The sequence below is a fragment of the Macaca thibetana genome, chromosome 2 (assembly GCF_024542745.1).
Source record: "Macaca thibetana thibetana isolate TM-01 chromosome 2, ASM2454274v1, whole genome shotgun sequence".
Taxonomy (NCBI): domain Eukaryota; kingdom Metazoa; phylum Chordata; class Mammalia; order Primates; family Cercopithecidae; genus Macaca; species Macaca thibetana.
In genome coordinates this window covers 141,669,575-141,690,057 of record NC_065579.1, presented here as the reverse complement: position 1 = coordinate 141,690,057, position 20,483 = coordinate 141,669,575, and the positions used below count along the sequence as shown (strand labels likewise).

The following is a 20,483-nucleotide window of genomic DNA, read 5'->3' as shown; positions in this document are numbered from 1 at the left end:
GTAGCCTAACTGGGAGACATCCTCCACTAGGGGCAGACCAACACCCCACACCTCACATGGTGGAGTACACCCCTGAGAGGAAGCTTCCAAAGCAAGAATCAGACAGGTACACTCGCTGTTCAGCAATATTCTATCTTCTGCAGCCTCTGCTGCTGACACCCGGGCAAACAGGGTCTGGAGTGGACCTCAAGCAAACTCCAACAGACCTACAGCTGAGGGTCCTAACTGTTAGAAGGAAAACTAACAAACAGGAAGGACACCCACACCAAAACCCCATCAGTACATCACCATCATCAAAGACCAGAGGCAGATAAAACCACAAAGATGGGGAAAAAGCAGGGCAGAAAAGCTGGAAATTCAAAAAATAAGAGTGCATCTCCCCCTCCAAAGGAACGCAGCTCATTGCCAGCAACAGATCAAAGCTGGACAGAGAATGATTTTGACGAGATGAGAAAAGAAGGCTTCACTCCATCGAACTTCTCAGAGCTAAAGGAGGAATTATGTACCCAGCGGAAAGAAACTAAAAATCTTGAAAAAAGAGTGGAAGAATTGATAACCAGAATAATTAATGCAAAGAAGGCCATAAACGAACGGACAGAGATGAAAACCATGACACGAGAAATACGTGACAAATGCACAAGCTTCAGTAACCGACTCGATCAACTGGAAGAAAGAGTATCAGCGATTGAGGATCAAATGAATGAAATGAAGCGAGAAGAGAAATCTAAAGAAAAAAGAAGAAAAAGAAATGAACAAAACCTGCAAGAAGTATGGGATTATGTAAAAAGACCAAATCTACATCTGATTGGGATGCCTGAAAGTGAGGGGGAAAATGGAACCAAGTTGGAAAACACTCTTCAGGATATCATCCAGGAGAACTTCCCCAACCTAGTAGGGCAGGCCAACATTCAAATTCAGGAAATACAGAGAACGCCACAAAGATATTCCTCGAGAAGAGCAACTCCAAGACACATAATTGCCAGATTCACCAAAGTTGAAATGAAGGAAAAAATCTTAAGGGCAGCCAGAGAGAAAGGTCGGGTTACCCACAAAGGGAAGCCCATCAGACTAACAGCAGATCTCTCGGCAGAAACTCTACAAGCCAGAAGAGAGTGGTGGCCAATATTCAACATTCTTAAAGAAAAGAATTTTAAACCCAGAATTTCATATCCAGCCAAACTAAGTTTCATAAGTGAAGGAGAAATAAAATCCTTTACAGATAAGCAAATGCTTAGAGATTTTATCACCACCAGGCCTGCCTTACAAGAGACCCTGAAGGAAGCACTAAACATGGAAAGGAACAATCGGTACCAGCCATTGCAAAAACATGCCAAAATGTAAAGACCATCGAGGCTAGGAAGAAACTGCATCAACTAACGAGCAAAATAACCAGTTAATATCATAATGGCAGGATCAAGTTCACACATAACAATATTAACCTTAAATGTAAATGGACTAAATGCTCCAATTAAAAGACACAGACTGGCAAACTGGATAAAGAGTCAAGACCCATCAGTCTGCTGTATTCAGGAGACCCATCTCACATGCAGAGACATACATAGGCTCAAAATAAAGGGATGGAGGAAGATCTACCAAGCAAATGGAGAACCAAAAAAAGCAGGGGTTGCAATACTAGTCTCTGATAAAACAGACTTTAAACCATCAAAGATCAAAAGAGACAAAGAAGGCCATTACATAATGGTAACGGTATCAATTCAACAGGAAGAGCTAACTATCCTAAATATATATGCACCCAATACAGGAGCACCCAGATTCATAAAGCAAGTCCTTAGAGACTTACAAAGAGACTTAGACTCCCATACAATAATAATGGGAGACTTCAACACCCCACTGTCAACATTAGACAGATCAACGAGACAGAAAGTTAACAAGGATATCCAGGAATTGAACTCATTTCTGCAGCAAGCAGACCTAATAGACATCTACAGAACTTTCCACCCCAAATCAACAGAATATACATTCTTCTCAGCACCACATCACACTTATTCCAAAATTGACCACATAATTGGAAGTAAAGCACTCCTCAGCAAATGTACAAGAACAGAAATTATAACAAACAGTCTCTCAGACCACAGTGCAATCAAACTAGAACTCAGGACTAAGAAACTCAATCAAAAACACTCAACTACATGGAAACTGAATAACCTGCTCCTGAATGACTACTGGGTACATAACGAAATGAAGGCAGAAATAAAGATGTTCTTTGAAACCAATGAGAACAAAGATATAACATACCAGAATCTCTGGGACACATATAAGGCAGTGTGTAGAGGGAAATTTATAGCACTAAATGCCCACAAGAGAAAGCTGGAAAGATCTAAAATTGACACTCTAACATCACAATTAAAAGAACTAGAGAAGCAAGAGCAAACACATTCAAAAGCTAGCAGAAGGCAAGAAATAACTAAGATCAGAGCAGAACTGAAGGAGATAGAGACACGAAAAACCCGCCAAAAAATCAATGAATCCAGGAGTTGGTTTTTTGAAAAGATCAACAAAATTGATAGACTGCTAGCAAGACTAATAAAGAAGAAAAGAGAGAAGAATCAAATAGACGCAATAAAAAATGATAAAGGGGATATCACCACCAACCCCACAGAAATACAAACTACCGTCAAGGAATACTATAAACACCTCTATGCAAATAAACTAGAAAATCTAGAAGAAATGGATAATTTCCTGGACACTTATACTCTCCCAAGACTAAACCAGGAAGAAGCTGAATCCCTGAATAGACCAATAGCAGGCTCTGAAATTGAGGCAATAATTAATAGCCTACCAACCAAAAAAAGTCCAGGACCAGATGGATTCACAGCTGAATTCTACCAGAGGTACAAGGAGGAGCTGGTACCATTCCTTCTGAAACTATTCCAATCAAAAGAAAAAGAGGGAATCCTCCCTAACTCATTTTATGAGGCCAACATCATCCTGATACCAAAGCCTGGCAGAGACACAACAAAAAAAGAGAATTTTAGACCAATATCCCTGATGAACGTCGATGCAAAAATCCTCAATAAAATACTGGCAAACCGAATCCAGCAGCACATCAAAAAGCTTATCCACCATGATCAAGTTGGCTTCATCCCTGGGATGCAAGGCTGGTTCCACATATGCAAATCAATAAACGTAATCCAGCATATAAACAGAACCAAAGACAAAAACCACATGATTATCTCAATAGATGCAGAAAAGGCCTTTGACAAAATTCAACAGCCCTTCATGCTAAAAACTCTCAATAAATTCGGTATTGATGGAACGTATCTCAAAATCCTAAGAGCTATTTATGACAAACACACAGCCAATATCATACTGAATGGGCAAAAACTGGAAAAATTCCCTTTGAAAACTGGCACAAGACAGGGATGCCCTCTCTCACCACTCCTATTCAACATAGTGTTGGAAGTTCTAGCTAGGGCAATCAGGCAAGAGAAAGAAATACAGGATATTCAGTTAGGAAAAGAAGAAGTCAAATTGTCCCTGTTTGCAGATGACATGATTGTATATTTAGAAAACCCCATTGTCTCAGCCCAAAATCTCCTTAAGCTGATAAGCAACTTCAGCAAAGTCTCAGGATACAAAATTAATGTGCAAAAATCACAAGCATTCTTATACACCAGTAAGAGACAAACAGAGAGCCAAATCATAAATGAACTTCCATTCACAATTGCTTCAAAGAGAATAAAATACCTAGGAATCCAACCTACAAGGGATGTAAAGGACCTCTTCAAGGAGAACTACAAACCACTGCTCAGTGAAATAAAAGAGGACATAAACAAATGGAAGAACACACCATGCTCATGGATAGGAAGAATCAATATCGTGAAAATGGCCATACTGCCCAAGGTAATTTATAGATTCAATGCCATCCCCATCAAGCTACCAACGAGTTTCTTCACAGAATTGGAAAAAACTGCTTTAAAGTTCATATGGAACCAAAAAAGAGCCCGCATCTCCAAGACAATCCTAAGTCAAAAGAACAAAGCTGGAGGCATCACACTACCTGACTTCAAACTATACTACAAGGCTACAGTAACCAAAACAGCATGGTACTGGTACCAAAACAGAGATATAGACCAATGGAACAGAACAGAGTCCTCAGAAATAATACCACACATCTACAGCCATCTGATCTTTGATAAACCTGAGAAAAACAAAAAATGGGGAAAGGATTCCCTATTTAATAAAAGGTGCTGGGATAATTGGCTAGCCATAAGTAGAAAGCTGAAACTGGATCCTTTCCTTACTCCTTATACAAAAATTAATTCAAGATGGATTAGAGACTTAAATGTTAGACCTAATACCATAAAAACCCTAGAAGAAAACCTAGGTAATACCATTCAGGACATAGGCATGGGCAAGGACTTCATGTCTAAAACACCAAAGGCAACGGCAACAAAAGCCAAAATTGACAAACGGGATCTAATTAAACTAAAGAGCTTCTGCACAGCAAAAGAAACTACCATCAGAGTGAACAGGCAACCTACAGAATGGGAAAAAAATTTTTGCAATCTACTCATCAGACAAAGGGCTAATATCCAGAACCTACAAAGAACTCAAACAAATTTACAAGAAAAAAACAAACAACCCCATCAAAAAGTGGGCAAAGGATATGAATAGGCATTTCTCAAAAGAGGACATTCATACAGCCAACAGACACATGAAAAAATGCTCATCATCACTGGCCATCAGAGAAATGCAAATCAAAACCACAATGAGATATCATCTCACACCAGTTAGAATGGCAATCATTCAAAAGTCAGGAAACAACAGGTGCTGGAGAGGATGTGGAGAAATAGGAACACTTTTACACTGTTGGTGGGATCGTAAACTAGTTCAACCATTATGGAAAACAGTATGGCGATTCCTCAAGGATCTAGAACTAGAAGTACCATATGACCCAGCCATCCCATTACTGGGTATATACCCAAAGGATTATAAATCATGCTGCTATAAAGACACATGCACACATATGTTTATTGTGGCACTATTCACAATAGCAAAGACTTGGAATCAACCCAAATGTCCATCAGTGACAGACTGGATTAAGAAAATGTGGCACATATACACCATGGAATACTATGCAGCCATAAAAAAGGATGAGTTTGTGTCCTTTGTAGGGACATGGATGCAGCTGGAAACCATCATTCTCAGCAAACTATCGCAAGAACAGAAAACCAAACACCGCATGTTCTCACTCATAGGTGGGAACTGAACAATGAGATCACTTGGACTCGGAAAGGGGAACATCACACACCGGTGCCTATCATGGGGAGGGGGGAGGGGGGAGGGATTGCATTGGGAGTTATACCTGATGTAAATGACGAGTTGATGGGTGCAGCACACCAACATGGCACAAGTATACATATGTAACAAACCTGCACATTATGCACATGTACCCTAGAACTTAAAGTATAATTAAAAAAAAAAAAAAGAAAGAAAGAAAAGAAAACCAGCACAAGACAAGGATGCCCTCTCTCACCACTCCTATTCAACATAATACTGAAAGTTCTGGTCAGGGCAGTCAGGAGAGAGAAAGAAAAAAGGATATTCAAATAGGAAGAGAGGAAGTCAAATTGTCTTTGTTTACGGATGACATGATCCTGTATCTTGAAAACCCCATTGTCTCAGCCCAAAAGCTTCTTAAGCTGATAACCAACTTCAGCAAGGTCTCAGGATACAAAATCAATGTGCAAAAGTCTCAAGCTTTCCTATACACCAACAACAGGCAAGCAGAGAGCCAAATCATGAATAAACTCCCATTCGCAACTGCTAAAAAGAATAAAATACCTAGGAATACAGCTAACAAGGGAAGTGAAGGGCCGCTTCAAGAAGAACTACAAACCACTGCTCAAGGAAATCAGAGAGGACACAAACAAACGGAAAAACATTCCATGTTCATGGACAGGAAGAACCAATATGGTGAAAATAGCCATACTCCCCAAAGTAATTTATAGATTCAATGCTATTCCCATTAAACTACCATTGACATTCTTCACAGAATTAGAAGAAACTATTTTAAAATTCATATGAAACCAAAAAAGAGCTTGTATAGCCAAGACAATCCTAAGCAAAAAGAACAAAGTTGGAGGCATCACACTACTGGACTTCAAACTACATTAAAAGGCTACAGTAACCAAAACATATGGTAATGGTACAAAAACAGACACATAGGGCCAATGGAACAGAATAGAGAACTCAGAAAAAAGACTACTCAACTATAACCACCTGATCTTCAACAAACCTGACAAAAACAAGCAATGGGGAAAGGATTCCCTATTTAATAAATGGTGCTGGGAGAACTGGCTAGCCATATGCAGAAAATTGAACTGGACCCCTTCCTTAAACCTTATACAAAAATTAACTCAAGATGGACTAAATAGTTAAATGTAAAATCCAAAACTATAAAAACCCTAGAAGAAAATGTAGGTAATAACATTTAGGACATAGGCACAGGCAAAGATGTTATGATGAAAGCAACCGCAACAAAAGCAAAAATTGACAAATGGGATATAATTAAACTAAAGAGCTTCTGCACAGCAAAAGAAACTATGATCACTGTGAACAGCCAACCTACAGAGTGGAAGAAAATTTTTGTAATCTATCCATCTGACAAAGGTCTAATATCCAGAATCTACAACGAGTTTAAACAAATTTACAAGAAAAAAAACAACCCCATTAAAAAGTGGGCAAAAGACATGAAAAGACACTTCTCAAAAGAAGACATTCATACAGCCAGCAAACATATGAAAAAAATCTCAACATCACTGATCATTAGAGAAATGCAAATCAAAACCACGATGAGATACCATCTCACACCAGTCAGAATGGCGATTATTAAAAAGCCAAGAAACAACAGATGCTGGCAAGGTTGCGGAGAAATAAAAACACTTTTACACCATCGGTGAGAATGTAAATTAGTTCAACTATGGTAGAAGATGGTGTGGCAATTCCACAAAGACCTAGAACCAGAAATACCATTTGACCCAGCAATCCCATTACTGGGTATATACCCCAAGGAATATAGATCATTCTATTACAAAGATACACGCACATATATGTTCATTGCGGCACTATTCACAATAGCAAAGACATGGGATCAACCCAAATGCCCCTCAATGATAGACCAGATAAAGCAAATGTGGTACATATATACCATGGAATACTATGTAATCATAGAAAGGAATGAAATCATGTCCTTTCCAGGGACATGGAGGGAGCTGGAAGCCATTATCCTCAGCAAACTAACACAGGAACAGAAAACCAAACACCGCATATTCTCACTTGTAAGTAGAAGCTGAACAATGAGAACATATGGACACAGGGAGGGGAACAACACACTGGGGCCTGCCAGGGGTTGGGGTGGGGGAGGGAGAGCATTAGGATAAACAGCTAATGCATGCTGGGCTTAACACCTACGGGATGGGTTGATAGGTGCGGCAAACTAGCATGGCACACGTTTACCTATGTAACAAACCTGCACATCCTGCACATGTGCCGTGGAACTTCAAAGAAAAATAATTTTTTTAAAAAAAAGAAAAAAATTCTATGCAAGGTTTGATTAAAATCTATGGCCATGCTTAGAGTTATTCTTATATGAATTTTCTTGGGAGTGAAACCATCTTAATTGGGTCACTGATATCAAGCTCAATGCTTAACTTTACAGATTAACCTAACTAGGTATGGAGACTAGATCACAGAGGAGATACCGTAGCAAGACTGCCCTGTTGCAAACTTGCACTGAGTAGTAAAGTTAATAAGGAAAAAATCAGGGAGGAAACTGTAACTCCACTTCCAACACTTCTCCCTCTCAAATTCTATCCCATTGGTCAGCAGCTGGCTCAGTCTTCCTTCAACACCTCTTCTTCCATCTAAAACCACACAATTTCTCAGGTCAAAGTTAACTTTAATCAATCTTGTTATCCAAACCATCTGTCACTACAGAGGCATTTGACATGTTGTAATCCTAGCAACATGGGCTATTCGAGTGACATCAAATTTGTTTCCAGAAGCAGTTTCAAATAGCTCTGTAATGGGATAGACCTGTGTTCAAAACACAGTTCTATCACTAATGAGCCATGTGAGATTGGACAACTTACTTAACCTTTCTTAGCTTTGGTGAGTAATAACACTTACCTAACAGAATTGTTGTGAGGTTAAATTAAAACAGGTAAAACACTTAGCATAGTGTCTAACACCTAGTAATGACTGATAAAAAGGTATGTATTATTAGTATGATTCCCTTGAAATCATTTTTTTCTCCATTCTCACTTCCCATGGTGATCATGTTACCTAGTAATGACTGATAAAAAGGTGAATATGTATTATTAGTATGATTCCCTTGAAATCTTTTTTTTCTCCATTCTCACTTTCCATGGTGATCATGTTAGTGTAATCAAAAATTTGTACACACAGTCTGAGAAAAGAAATATAATTACTTCTAGGTTCAAAAAGCAATTACTCTATGTACTAAAACACAAGATTTTGCCTAACATTTTCATGGCTCATAGAGACAAGCAGAGTATCCAAAATCACTACTGAGAAAATTCAAGAAATGTGGTGATATGACTGCCCTTACTCCAGGAACTTATCGCCTCACACTGGTTTATTTCATTAGCCTCCCCACTAGACTGTTTTCCTCAGCTCTAAAGGCAGCATGGCATAAGAAGAAAAAGCATGAACTTTGCCGCGAGTCAGGCATATATTCTAGTCCTGGCTTTACAACTTACTAGCTATGTGACTTGAGCTTATTACTCTACCTTCTCTGTAAAGGTACCTCAATATTCTTATCTATAAAATGGTGATAATAATAGTATATACCTCACAGGATTGTTGTGAAGATTAAGTGAATTAACATATGATCTAAAATATTTACAACAGTGACTGGCGAATAGTAAGTATTCAAAGAATATTGGCTGGTAATATTATCAGCTATATGCTCTTTAAAGACAGTGACTAACTCATTGTTTTAAAAATCTCACGTGTGGCCTAGTGTTGCAAATAGGTATCATACTTGCTTTACTGAATAAATATTTTTTAAAAAGCATTTATGTACTCCTAATGCAATTTCAGAAATGGCAAGCATCCTTTAAATCACTGGCCATATACAGGATAAAATATTGCTCCAGTAATTCTTAATATATAAGGAATTTGTTATCAGGGAAGAGGAAGAATAGAGTATCTTTTAAAATAATGACCCTGAAGATTTAATTTTCTAATTTAAAGAAAGCTGCAAGGCTAAGGAGAAAGAAAATTGAGTAGCATTCACAGATAAATGTGGACTGCAGGTTATTTCATTCTTCTACTATAATAGCAAGGCACCCTTTTATTATAAGCCTCCACCTGTGTTGATTATTAAAAACCATATATCATAGCAACTGATATCATATAAATTGTACCCAAAGTAATTTTCCTCCAAATAGAATAACAGATTTCTCATTATATTATCTAAGCATTTAATATAAAAGATTTTCCCTATAATCTCAATTCTATTTCTTTGGAGAAGATGAAGCTCTATGTTATGAAAACAACCTTTGTGACAACCTTAGGCTAACTTAGAATGCAATGATGCACAGGAAGCCACCGGGCTAAAAATAACACCTGGCTTTTCATATAAGCTGATCAACCACATCTTTAAGAACATGGGCCAATCATTTTATGAGTCTGGGCCTCAGTTTCCTCATTTATCTAGTTGAAAAACCATTAATATTCACATTGTTGTGATGAGAATAATTAATGACGGTACATATTCAGTAAGCTATGAAGTACTAAACAGATGTGCAATGATATAATTAATTTAAAATTAGTAATTCTGGGAAGGAGAATGGCATTTTCAAGTTCCTTTGATAACAAGAAAGAAACCCACTATAAATTACTTTAGCAAAAAAGGAGAATTTATTGCAAGGATACAGGAATATCTCAGAGAACTCCAAAGCTGCACCTCTTGAGAAACTGGAATCAGAAACTGCAAAGTCATCAGGAATCAAATTTTCCCTCTCTCTCATCTCTGGCTTTTCGCTAGGTCCAACTAGTGTCTCTTGGGCCCAGTTTCAGGTTTCCAGGGGTTAGCCTGACTTAGATCCAGTGTCTACCCCTGGTCCAATCAACTAAATATAGGGAGGAGGAAGAGTCTGCATAAGGCAGAATTAAGACTCCTGTATAAATCCAAGCCACAGAACAACAAAAAAGAACAAATTTGAATATAAAAACAAGTATAAAAACTGGACAATAATAACATCTAATCAGAACAAGACTGTGGAGTTGTTCTGGAGAAGAATAAAGAATTTGACTGAATTTAGACTTTAAGTCAACTGCAACTTTAAAATTTTAAGAGTATTCACTAATGTAATACAAACAGAATATATAACTTCCAAATTAGTGGACTGAAAAAAGAGTGGGAGGGCTTGTAATCTGGTAGAAGGCAGGAAAGAAAAAGAAAATGATAAATAGTTAAAACACAGTAGTAAGCATTATACAAACAGCAGAAATAAATCTAACATATCAGTAATTATAATAAATGTAAAATTTCAAGTTAAGACAAATATTGTCAGATTGATTCTAAAAATTCATTTATAGGCTATTTTGCAAGAGATACACGTAAAATAGATAAACATAGAAAGGCTGAAAGTAAAGGGATAGAAAAAGATACACCAGGCTAAAATTAAATAAAACTATATGATAGATAAAACAGAACTAATGGCAAAAAGCATTGATAGAGAAATAAAGAGGCCTATTATATATGATTAATAGGAGTAATCTAGCAAGAAGATAGAACTACTCTGTAACATGTATGGCCGGGCGCGGTGGCTCACGCCTGTAATCCCAGCACTTTGGGAGGCCGAGGCGGGCGGATCACGAGGTCAGGAGATCGAGACCATCCTGGCTAACACGGTGAAACCCCATCTCTACTAAAAAAAAAATGCAAAATATTAGCCGGGCGAGGCGGCGGGCGCCTGTAGTCCCAGCTACTCGGGAGGCTGAGGCAGGAGAATGGCGTGAACCCGGGAGGCGGAGCTTGCAGTGAGCCGAGATTGCGCCATTGCACTCCAGCCTGGGCGACTAAGCAAGACTCTGTCTCAAAAAAAAAAAAAAAAAAAAAAAAAAAAAAAAAAAAACATGTATGGCCCTAATTCATAGCTTCTAAATATATGATATAAGCAAAAGTTGACAGATTTACAAGGAGAAACTGACAAGTCTACAATTGAAGTGGTAGATTTTAACAAACTTCTCTAGATAATTGATAGATTAAGAATAAGAAAATTACCAAGTATGTGAATATTTATATAATAATTAGCAAGTTTGATCCAACAAATGATTCAGATACCAACAATTATACAGTACATTCTTCTTAAGCACATATGAAACATTTATAAAAATCAATCAATCCAAGGCTTACAAAGCAAGCCTCAACAAATTTCAAAGATTTTATCCTTGGCTCCAATGCACATATAACAGAAATCACAAACCAATAGCAAAAATATTGTTTAATATTCTGTCTTTTGGTTAAAGATGACAGAATGAACAAAAATAGTTAACTTTTTACCTCCAGAAATCCAGCTACAATAAATGTAAAGGGTTGCTTTATTTTTGGTTTTCTTTTTAGTTATAAATCCACAAGGATGAAGAGAATGGAAGAAGAAATTGCAGCAACAAAATTATGGATATTGGAGAATGGAGGGAATGGTAACTGACTGCAGATTTGAGAAAGCTGAGTCCTAAGCCAGCAGTGGGAAAAAAGAGCCTGGTTTATACCATGGAACCTCCAAAGTCTCTGGAAGTGGTGTTATACATACAGGTGAGCTGATTTTTAAGAAGCACTTAGGCCTCTATGTCATATCCACTGTTCTACTTCACTGGGTGACTCATCACCTTGGTGCCCCTTAATCCATACAGGAAACCAGAATTTATTCTCTGAAGAAGTTAAAAAGCAGGGTTTTTGGCCTAGGGACCACTAGACACTTTTGAAGATGCAGATGCTTTACTGAAAACATGTAGAACTAAGGGAAAACCTACTTTCTAACAGTTGAAAAAACCCAGTCCACTCCACACTGAAACTGCAGAATGCTGGGAGCCATGATTATACCCTTCCATGAAGAGTAATAGAGAGCTTTCTAAGTTGCTTAAGAAAAACAATTTAGATATTGTCCTATTGATAAGGTCTACTAGATCATCTGACAGTGAGGTCCACAGCTGGTAAACTCTACTTAAACACACAGAGCTTTCAATTAGGCTTTAGTGCTCTGTCTTTAAACTTGAACAGACAATTGAGAATAATACATATTTTAATAGACACTATGGAACAAAACACAGAGATCAAAATCATGAACAGGGGAAAAGGTAACCTGGAGAAATAGAGACTATGCAGAGAAATGAAAGTTTTAAAAGCCATTATTAATATCTTCACAAAGACAATGACCCATGATAGAAAAACAGGATGAATAAGGAAGCAATTGAAGAAAAACAAAGAGCTCTTGGAAGCTAAAAACATAAATAGGAGAAACCCAGAAATAAACCTTCACATTTATGGTCAATTGACTTTTGGTGAGGGTACCAAGACAAGCCAATGGAGAAAAAAGAATATTTTCAACAAATGGTGCTGGGACAACCATATATCCATATCCAAAATAATGAATTTAGACCACTATTTCATACTACATACAGAAATTAACTCAAAATGGATGAAGGGCCTAAATATAACAGCTAAATCTATAAAAGTATTAAAAGAAAATATAGCCATAAATTTTTGTGACCTCAGACTAGATAACAGATATGACCTCAAAACCACAACCAACAAAGGAAAAAATAAACACATTTGGACTTTAACAAAATGTCTTGTGTTTCAAAAGATACTATCAATAGAGTAAAAATTCAACTCATAGAACAGGAGAAAATATTTGCTAATCATATATCTGATAAGGGTTTGGTATCCAGAATATATAAAGTACTCTTTTATATATTTCAATAATAAAAAGACAACCCAATTCTAAAATAGTCAAAAGATTTGAATAGATATTTCTGCAAAGAACACATACAAATAGCCAAAATCACATAAAAAGATTTTTTTTTTTTTTTTTTTTTACGGCAGCACTTTTATTTTTCCTTGCACAATGACATGTTGCTGGGGCCTAATATTCTCATGTAACAGTAGAAAACCAAAATTTGTTGTCATCTCTTTCAAGATTTGAGAATTGTATACAAAAAAACCTTACATAAATTAAAAGGATTAATACATTTACAGGTGAAAATACAAACTGCTTCCAACTCAAGGCAAGTTAACAGCCCATGGTGTTCTGGCAGGAAAACATCAGCTAAGAAAGGAAACTGGGTCCTGTGGCTTGGACTTTTCCAACCCTGACAGACTGGCAGGACAGAAACCACTGGTTCAGGAGCCCTTGCCAGCCTCTAGAGAAATCCCAGAACACTCAGCCCTGACACATTAATACCCTGCACAGATCGGAGACTGCTGGCCATGTACACTCACCAAGCCACAGACTTGTCTTCCACAAGCACGTTCTTACATCAGCCACAAAGTGACCAAGCCACATGTACTAAGGGGTGAAATCAAAGATATGGATAGGTATTCTACAGATACCAAGGGGGAACAGTTAACTTGAATATAAGGTCAAAATCAGCAACAAGTTCTACAATCAACTGCTGATATCAGATACAAGCTTCAAGGACAATTTCTTTTTGAAGGCTTATTCCAGTTTCATGAGGCTAGCATGAAGTGTATGCATTTGGCAGGGGCAAATTTATGCTTCTGAATTAAGCCATGCAGCAAATGCTATGCCTCTGTTTGCAGTCCATTTAGAAGCATATGCAGTGGACGATGGAGGGACCAACTCATTGTACTCCTGCTTGCTAATCCACATCTGCTGGAAGGCGGACAGTGAGGCCAGGATGGAGCCGCGGATGCACACAGAGTACCTGTGCTCTGGGGGCGCAATGATCTTGATCTTCATGGTGCCAGGTGCCAGGGCGGTGATCACCTTCTGCATCCTGTTGGCGATGCCTGGGTACATGGTGGTGGCACCGAACAGCACCTTGTTGACATGTAGGTATTTGCAGATGTCCACATCACACTTCATGATGGAGTTGAAGGTGGTCTCATGGATGCTGCAAGATTCCATGCCTAGGAACGAAGGCTGTAACAGTGCCTCCAGACACCAGGACCACTCGTTGCTGATGGTGATGACCAGGCCGTTGTGCAGCTCCTAGCTCTTCTCCAGGGAGGAGGAGGATGCAGCAGTGGCCATCTCCTGTTCGAAGTCCAGGGTGACATAGCACAGCTTCTCCTTGATGTCACCCACGATCTCCCACTCAGCCATGGTGGTGAAGCTGTAGCCGCGCTCAGTGAGGATCTTCATGAGGTAGTCAGTCAGGTCCCCACCAGCCAGGTCCAGATGTAGGATGATGTGGGGGAGGGTATAGCCCTTGCAGATGGGCACCGTGTGGATGACCCCATCTCCAGGGTCCAAAACAATGCCAGTGGTGCGTCCAGAGGCATAGAGAGATAGCACGGCCTGGATGGCCACGTACATGGACAGGGTGTTGAAGGTCTCAAACATGATCTGGGTCATCTTCTCTCTGTTGGCCTTGGGGTTCACAAGGGTCTCCGTCAGCAGCACCAGGTGCTCCTCCGGGGCCACACGCAGCTCGCTGTAGAAGGTGTGGTGCCAAATCTTCATATCATCCCAGTTGATGATGATGCCATGCTTGATGGGGTCAGAGTCCCAATCTTCAGGGTCAGGATGCCGCGCTTGCTTTGGGCCTCATCACCCACATAGGAGTCCTTCTGGCCCATGCCCATCATCATGCCCTGGTGCCAGGGGTGCCTGAGGATGGAGGGGAACACAGCTCGGGGGGCGTCGTCCCCAGCAAATCCAGCTTTGCACATGCCAGAGACATTGTCAATGACCAGAGTGGCAATCTCTTCTTCCATTGTGACAGGCGGAGGAGCAGGGTGGCAGCACAGTGGGGGGACACAGTGCATGGGCTGGCAGCGGTGACTACATGATACTCAACGTCATTAACCATCAGGAAAATGCATATCAAAACTGGGGTACCAGGCAGGCATAGCAGCTTATGCCCATCATCTCAGCACTTTGAGAGGCCAAGGCGGGAAGATTGCTTGAGCTTGAGGAATTCGAGACCAACCTGGGCAACATTGAGAGACCTCATCTCTACTAAAAATTAGCTAGGCGTGGTGGTGCGTACCTGTGGTCCCAGCTACTCAGGAGGCTGAGGTGGGAGGATTGATTGAGCCTGGGAGATTGAGGCTGCACTGAGCTATGATCATGCCACTACACTCCATCCTGGGAGACAGAAAAAGACTCTGTCTCAAAAACAAAACAAAACAAAACAAAAAAACCCAAAACAAAACAAATAAATAAAACCGAGGTACCAAATCACACCCAGTAGGATAAATATAATTAAAAAGATGGACAATAACAAATGTTGATGAGGATGTGGAGAAATCGAACCCTCACAAACTGCTGGTGGAAATATAAAATGGGTACACTTGGAAAAAGTTTGGCAGTTCCTCAAAACATTAAACAGAGTTATCATAGCAGCCAGCAATTTCACTCCTTAGGTATGCCCAAAGGAGTTTAAAACACGTGTCCACAGCCAGGCGTGGTGGCTCACACCTGTAATCCCAGCACTTTGGGAGGCCGAGGCGGGCAGATCACGAGGTCAGGAGTTTGAGACCAGCCTAACCAACATGGTGAAACCCCGTCTCTCTAAAAATACAAAAATTAGCCGCGTGTGGTGGTGGCATGTGCCTTGTAATCCCAGCTGCTCAGGAGGCTGAGGCAGGAGAATAGCTTGAACCTGGGAGGCGGAAGTTGCAGTGAGCTGAGATCGCACCATTGCACTCCAGCCTGGGCAACAGGGCAAGACTCTGTCTCAAAAAAAAAAAAAAAAATTGGTCACACAATTTGTACACAAATGTTCATGGCAGCGTTATTCATATGGTCAAAAATTGGAAACAACCCAAATGTCCACCAACTGATGAATAAACAAAATGTAGTATAGACACGATGGAATGTCAGTCAGCAATAAAATGGAATGAAGTACTGATAATGTGCTACAACATGGATGGACCTTGAAAACATTTTCCTAAGTAAAAAAAGCCAGTGACAGGAGACCATATATTATATGACTCCATTTAAATGAAGTGTTCAGAATAGGCAACTCTGTAGAGGCAGAAAGCAGATTAGTGGTGACCTAAGGCTGAGGTGTGGAGAAATAGGGGTGTGACTATCAATGGGTACAGAGCTTTATTTCTGGGTAATGAAAATGTTCTAAAATTGATAGTGATGTGTGGTAGTTGCACAACTCTGTGGATGTACTAAAAACCACTGGATTGCACACTTTAAGCCAGAAAGATTTTTAAAGAGAGAAAATAGTATCACAGGAAAAAAAAAACTCATTAGGAAGGTTGGAAGTCAAGGAAATCTTCCTAAAAATACAGAAAAAAACTCAGAAATGAAAAACAGAAAAGAAAAAAATTTAAATCTGCTGATCAACTCAGAAGGTCAACATCCAAATAATAGTTCTAGAAAGAGAGCACAGAAAAATATGGATTGGAAATCAACAATGAAGGAATTCAAGAAAATATCTCAGAATTGAAGGGCTTGTTACCCAGACTGAAAGGGCTCCAGAGAGTCAAGCAAAACAAATGAAAATAGATTCTCACTAAGATTTACCATCATAAATTTCAGAAAAGCAGGCCAAAGAGAAAATTCCAAATGCTTTCAGGGAAGAGGGTGGGAACAGATCAACATCCAAAAGATTAGGAATCAAAGTGGCTGCAAACTTCCCAGGAGCAATACTGGAAGCCAGAAGATAACTGAGCAATGCCTTCAACATGCTAAGGAAAAATGACTTCCAACCTAAAATTCTAAAGCCAGCAAACTATCAATTAAGTACAAGGATAGTATAAAGATATTTTCAGACATGAAAAGTTGAGCTTTAAATGTTTCTATAAAAAGAGAGATATCAAGTGGTAGATACATATCAAATACACTTATTACATTTAAGTTCAAATTTTTATTTATTGATTCACTCATTCATTCGAGACAAGGTCTCACTCTGTCACCAAGACTGGAGTGCAGTGGCATAACCACAGCTCACTGCATCCTTTACCTCCCAATGCTCAGGTGATCCTCCCACCTCAGCCTCCCAAGCAGCTGGGACTATAGGCATGTGCCACCACACCTGCCTAATTTTTCTTTTTGTAGAGACAGGGTTTTGCCACATTGGCCATGCTGGTATCAAATTCCTAGGCGCAAGTGGTCCTATCGCCTCAGCCTTCCAAAGTGCTGCCATTACAGGCATGAGCCCACCATGCCTGGCCTGAGTTCAAATTTTAATTTTAAAAATTTATAGAATGCTTGAAAGGTGAAGACCCGAAGACAGAGAGATAGAATTTGAGAAACATTTCTAGAAAATGAACTAGGAAAGTTCAGAAAGTGTTAAGGAAGCTTTCCCTTTCTTTCCTTTTTTTTTTTTTCTGGTTAAGGTAAGGGAGTCTGGAGCTTGTAATATGCAGATGAAAATGATTTAGTAGAGAAGAAGAAACTGTACATGGTGTGAGCCACCACTCCTGGCCAATTAATAAACATTCTAACAGTCTCTTATTCATGAATTGATGTTGTGATGCCATGCATATTAATTAGAAGAGTTCAACAAAGGAATATAGTATGGATCAGGGAGAAAGTGAAGTTTCATAGAAGACTTGGCCTTAAAGGATGAAAATGAAAATAATTTTACAATGAAAGGAAAGGTTTACCTCTCATATAGAGTTGAAACAATAAGGGAAAAAACATCCCTTTTTTTCTTTTTTTTTTTTAAATCACTGAATGACTTGGATTAAAACCTTGACATGACTCATTCTGTTTCTTTTCCCATGCTAGAATCTGCATTTGTCTTTTCTCCGCTAGGGAGATTTGAAATATAATTTAACAAATCTTGTTGATACGGTTTGGCTGTATCCCCAACCAAATCTCATCTTGAATTGTAGTTCCCACAATCCCCACATGTCGTGGGAGGGACCCAGTGAAAGGTAGTTGCATCATGGGGGCAGTTACCCCCATGCTGTTCTTGTGAGAGTCAGTGAGTTCTCATGAGATCAGATGGTTTTTACAAGGGGCTTTGCCCTCCTTGCTCGGAACTCACTCTCTCTCCTGCCACCATGTGAAGAAGGACATGTTTGCTTTCACTTCTGCCATGATTCTACACTTCATCTTAGTCAAAAGGCCAAGAAGCGATACCCTTCTGCCATGATTGTAAGTTTCCTGAGGCCTCCCCGGCCATGTGAAATCGTGTCAATTAAACCTCTTTCCTTTATCACTCAGTCTGGGGTAGTTCTTTATAGCAGTGTGAGAATGGACTAATACAGTTGTAAAGAGGTTCTTGAACAGAACTGCTCTCTGTTCTGAATGTGAGTACCATGCCACCTTCTGTAATGTGGGGACTCCAGCGTATTTATTTTCACAACCTACATGATAAATACTCTGATATAAGTACATAAATGTAAGGGTAAAGAAGGTGAATCATTTGGGCTGAAAAACTTAGTAGCCATGCAAATATTCAGTTTGCGTAAGAGTCAGCCAGATTTTCTAACAATGACGCCAAGAGTTTTGGTGAATATATTCAATTCATGCCTTACAATTTAATAAGATTCCCCCCCACTGACCCCGAGTCTTTTTTCTAAAACAACTGGCTCCAATTATCTTTCTGTTTTCATAAGTGGGATTCTGTTTTCACTTCTGACACTGAAACAGCTGCTTTCATTTTTTTGAATTAAATTTTATTTTTCAGAATGGTTTTAGATTTACGGAAAAACTATAAAGATAGCCCAGAGTTCCCACAATCCCCAAACCTAGCTTTCCATACCATCATCTTACATCAGTATGGTATATTTCTTATAATTAATGAGCCAATATTGATTCATTATTATTAACTAAAGTGCATACTTTATCCAGATTTCCTTAGATTTTTAAATCTTTACCCGGATATCATTCACATACCATATCGTTCATCCTTTTTAAGTGTGCAATTCAGTAGGGTTTAGTATATTTACCACTAATTCTAGAGTATTTTTGTTACCCAAAACAGAAACCATGTACCCATTACCAGTCACCTCCCAATGCCTCATCCCCACTTGTAGCCCTAGGTAACCACTAATCTGCTTTCTGTCTCTATAGAGTTGCCTATTCTGGATGTTTCATATAAATGGAATCATAAAACATGTGGTCTCTTGTTACTGGCTTTTTAATTAATTTCAACTTTTATTTTAGATTCAGGAGGTACATGCACAGTTTTGTTACATGGGCATATTGCATGATGCTGAAGTTTGGTTTATGATTGATTCCGTCACCCAGGTAGTGAGCATAGTACTCAACAGTTAGTTTTTCTAACCCTTGCCCCCCACCCTCCTTCCCACCTCAAGCAGTCCCCAGTGTCTATTGTTGCCATCTTTATGTACACAAGTACCCAATGTTTAGCTCCCACTTATAAGTGAGAACATGTGGTATTTGGTTTTCTGTTCCTGTTATTAATTCATTTAGGATAATGGCCTCCAGCTGAACCCATTTTGCTGACAAGGACATAATTTCATTCCTTTTTATGGCTGTATAGTATTCCATAGTATATATGTACCACCTTTTCTTTATCCAGTCCACTGTTGAGCACCTACGTTGATTTCATGTCTTTACTATTGTGAATGGTGCTGCGATGAACATATAGTACATGTGTTTTTTTGGTAGAACAATTTATTTTCTTTTGAGTATATACCCAGTAATGGGATTGCTGGGTTGAATAGTAGTTCTGTTTTAAGTTCTTTGAGAACTCTCCAAACTTCTTTCCACAGTGACTAATTTACATTCCCACCAGCAGTGTGTAGGTGTGTAGGTGTGTAGGTGCTCCCTCTGCAGCCTCACCAGCATCTGTTGCTTTTTGACTTCTCTTAATAGCCATTCTGAATGGTGTGAAATGGTATCTTATTGTAGTATTTATTTGCATTTATCTGATGATTGTTACTGGCATCTTTCACTTAGCGTAACGTTTCCAAGGTGCATCCATGTTGTAGCATGTACTTAATTTCACTTTATTGCTGAACGACATTCCATTGTAGAGCTATACCACGTTTTTGTTTATCCATTTATCAGTTGATGGACATTTGGGTTTTCACTTTTTGGCTATATGAATAATGCTATGAATATTTGTGTACAAGTTGTTGGGTGAACATGTGTTTTAAATTCTCTCAGGTATACCTATGAGTGAAATTGATGGCTCATATGGTAACTCTATGTTTAACTTCTGAGGAAGTGACAAACTGTTTTTCTGAGTGCACCATTTCACATTTCAATCATCAGTGTATAAGGGGTCCAATATCTCCACATCCTCACCAATACTTTTATTCTCTTTTTATTATAGTTGTCCTATGGGTGTGAAGTTAT

The 20,483-nt window shown here is 39.0% G+C and overlaps 2 protein-coding genes and 1 pseudogene across 3 annotated transcripts in view; all 3 read right to left on the bottom strand.

Annotated features, from left to right (window-relative positions):
- Nucleotides 1-20,483, bottom strand: part of TSEN2 (tRNA splicing endonuclease subunit 2) — a 728,632-nt gene that overhangs the window by 449,369 nt on the left and 258,780 nt on the right. The gene's annotated exons all lie outside the window — the stretch shown is intronic.
- The window catches only part of SYN2 (synapsin II), a 188,903-nt gene that overhangs the window by 112,243 nt on the left and 56,177 nt on the right, over nucleotides 1-20,483 (bottom strand). The window lies entirely within an intron of this gene.
- On the bottom strand, nucleotides 11,148-15,916 carry LOC126949066 (actin, cytoplasmic 2-like; annotated as a pseudogene).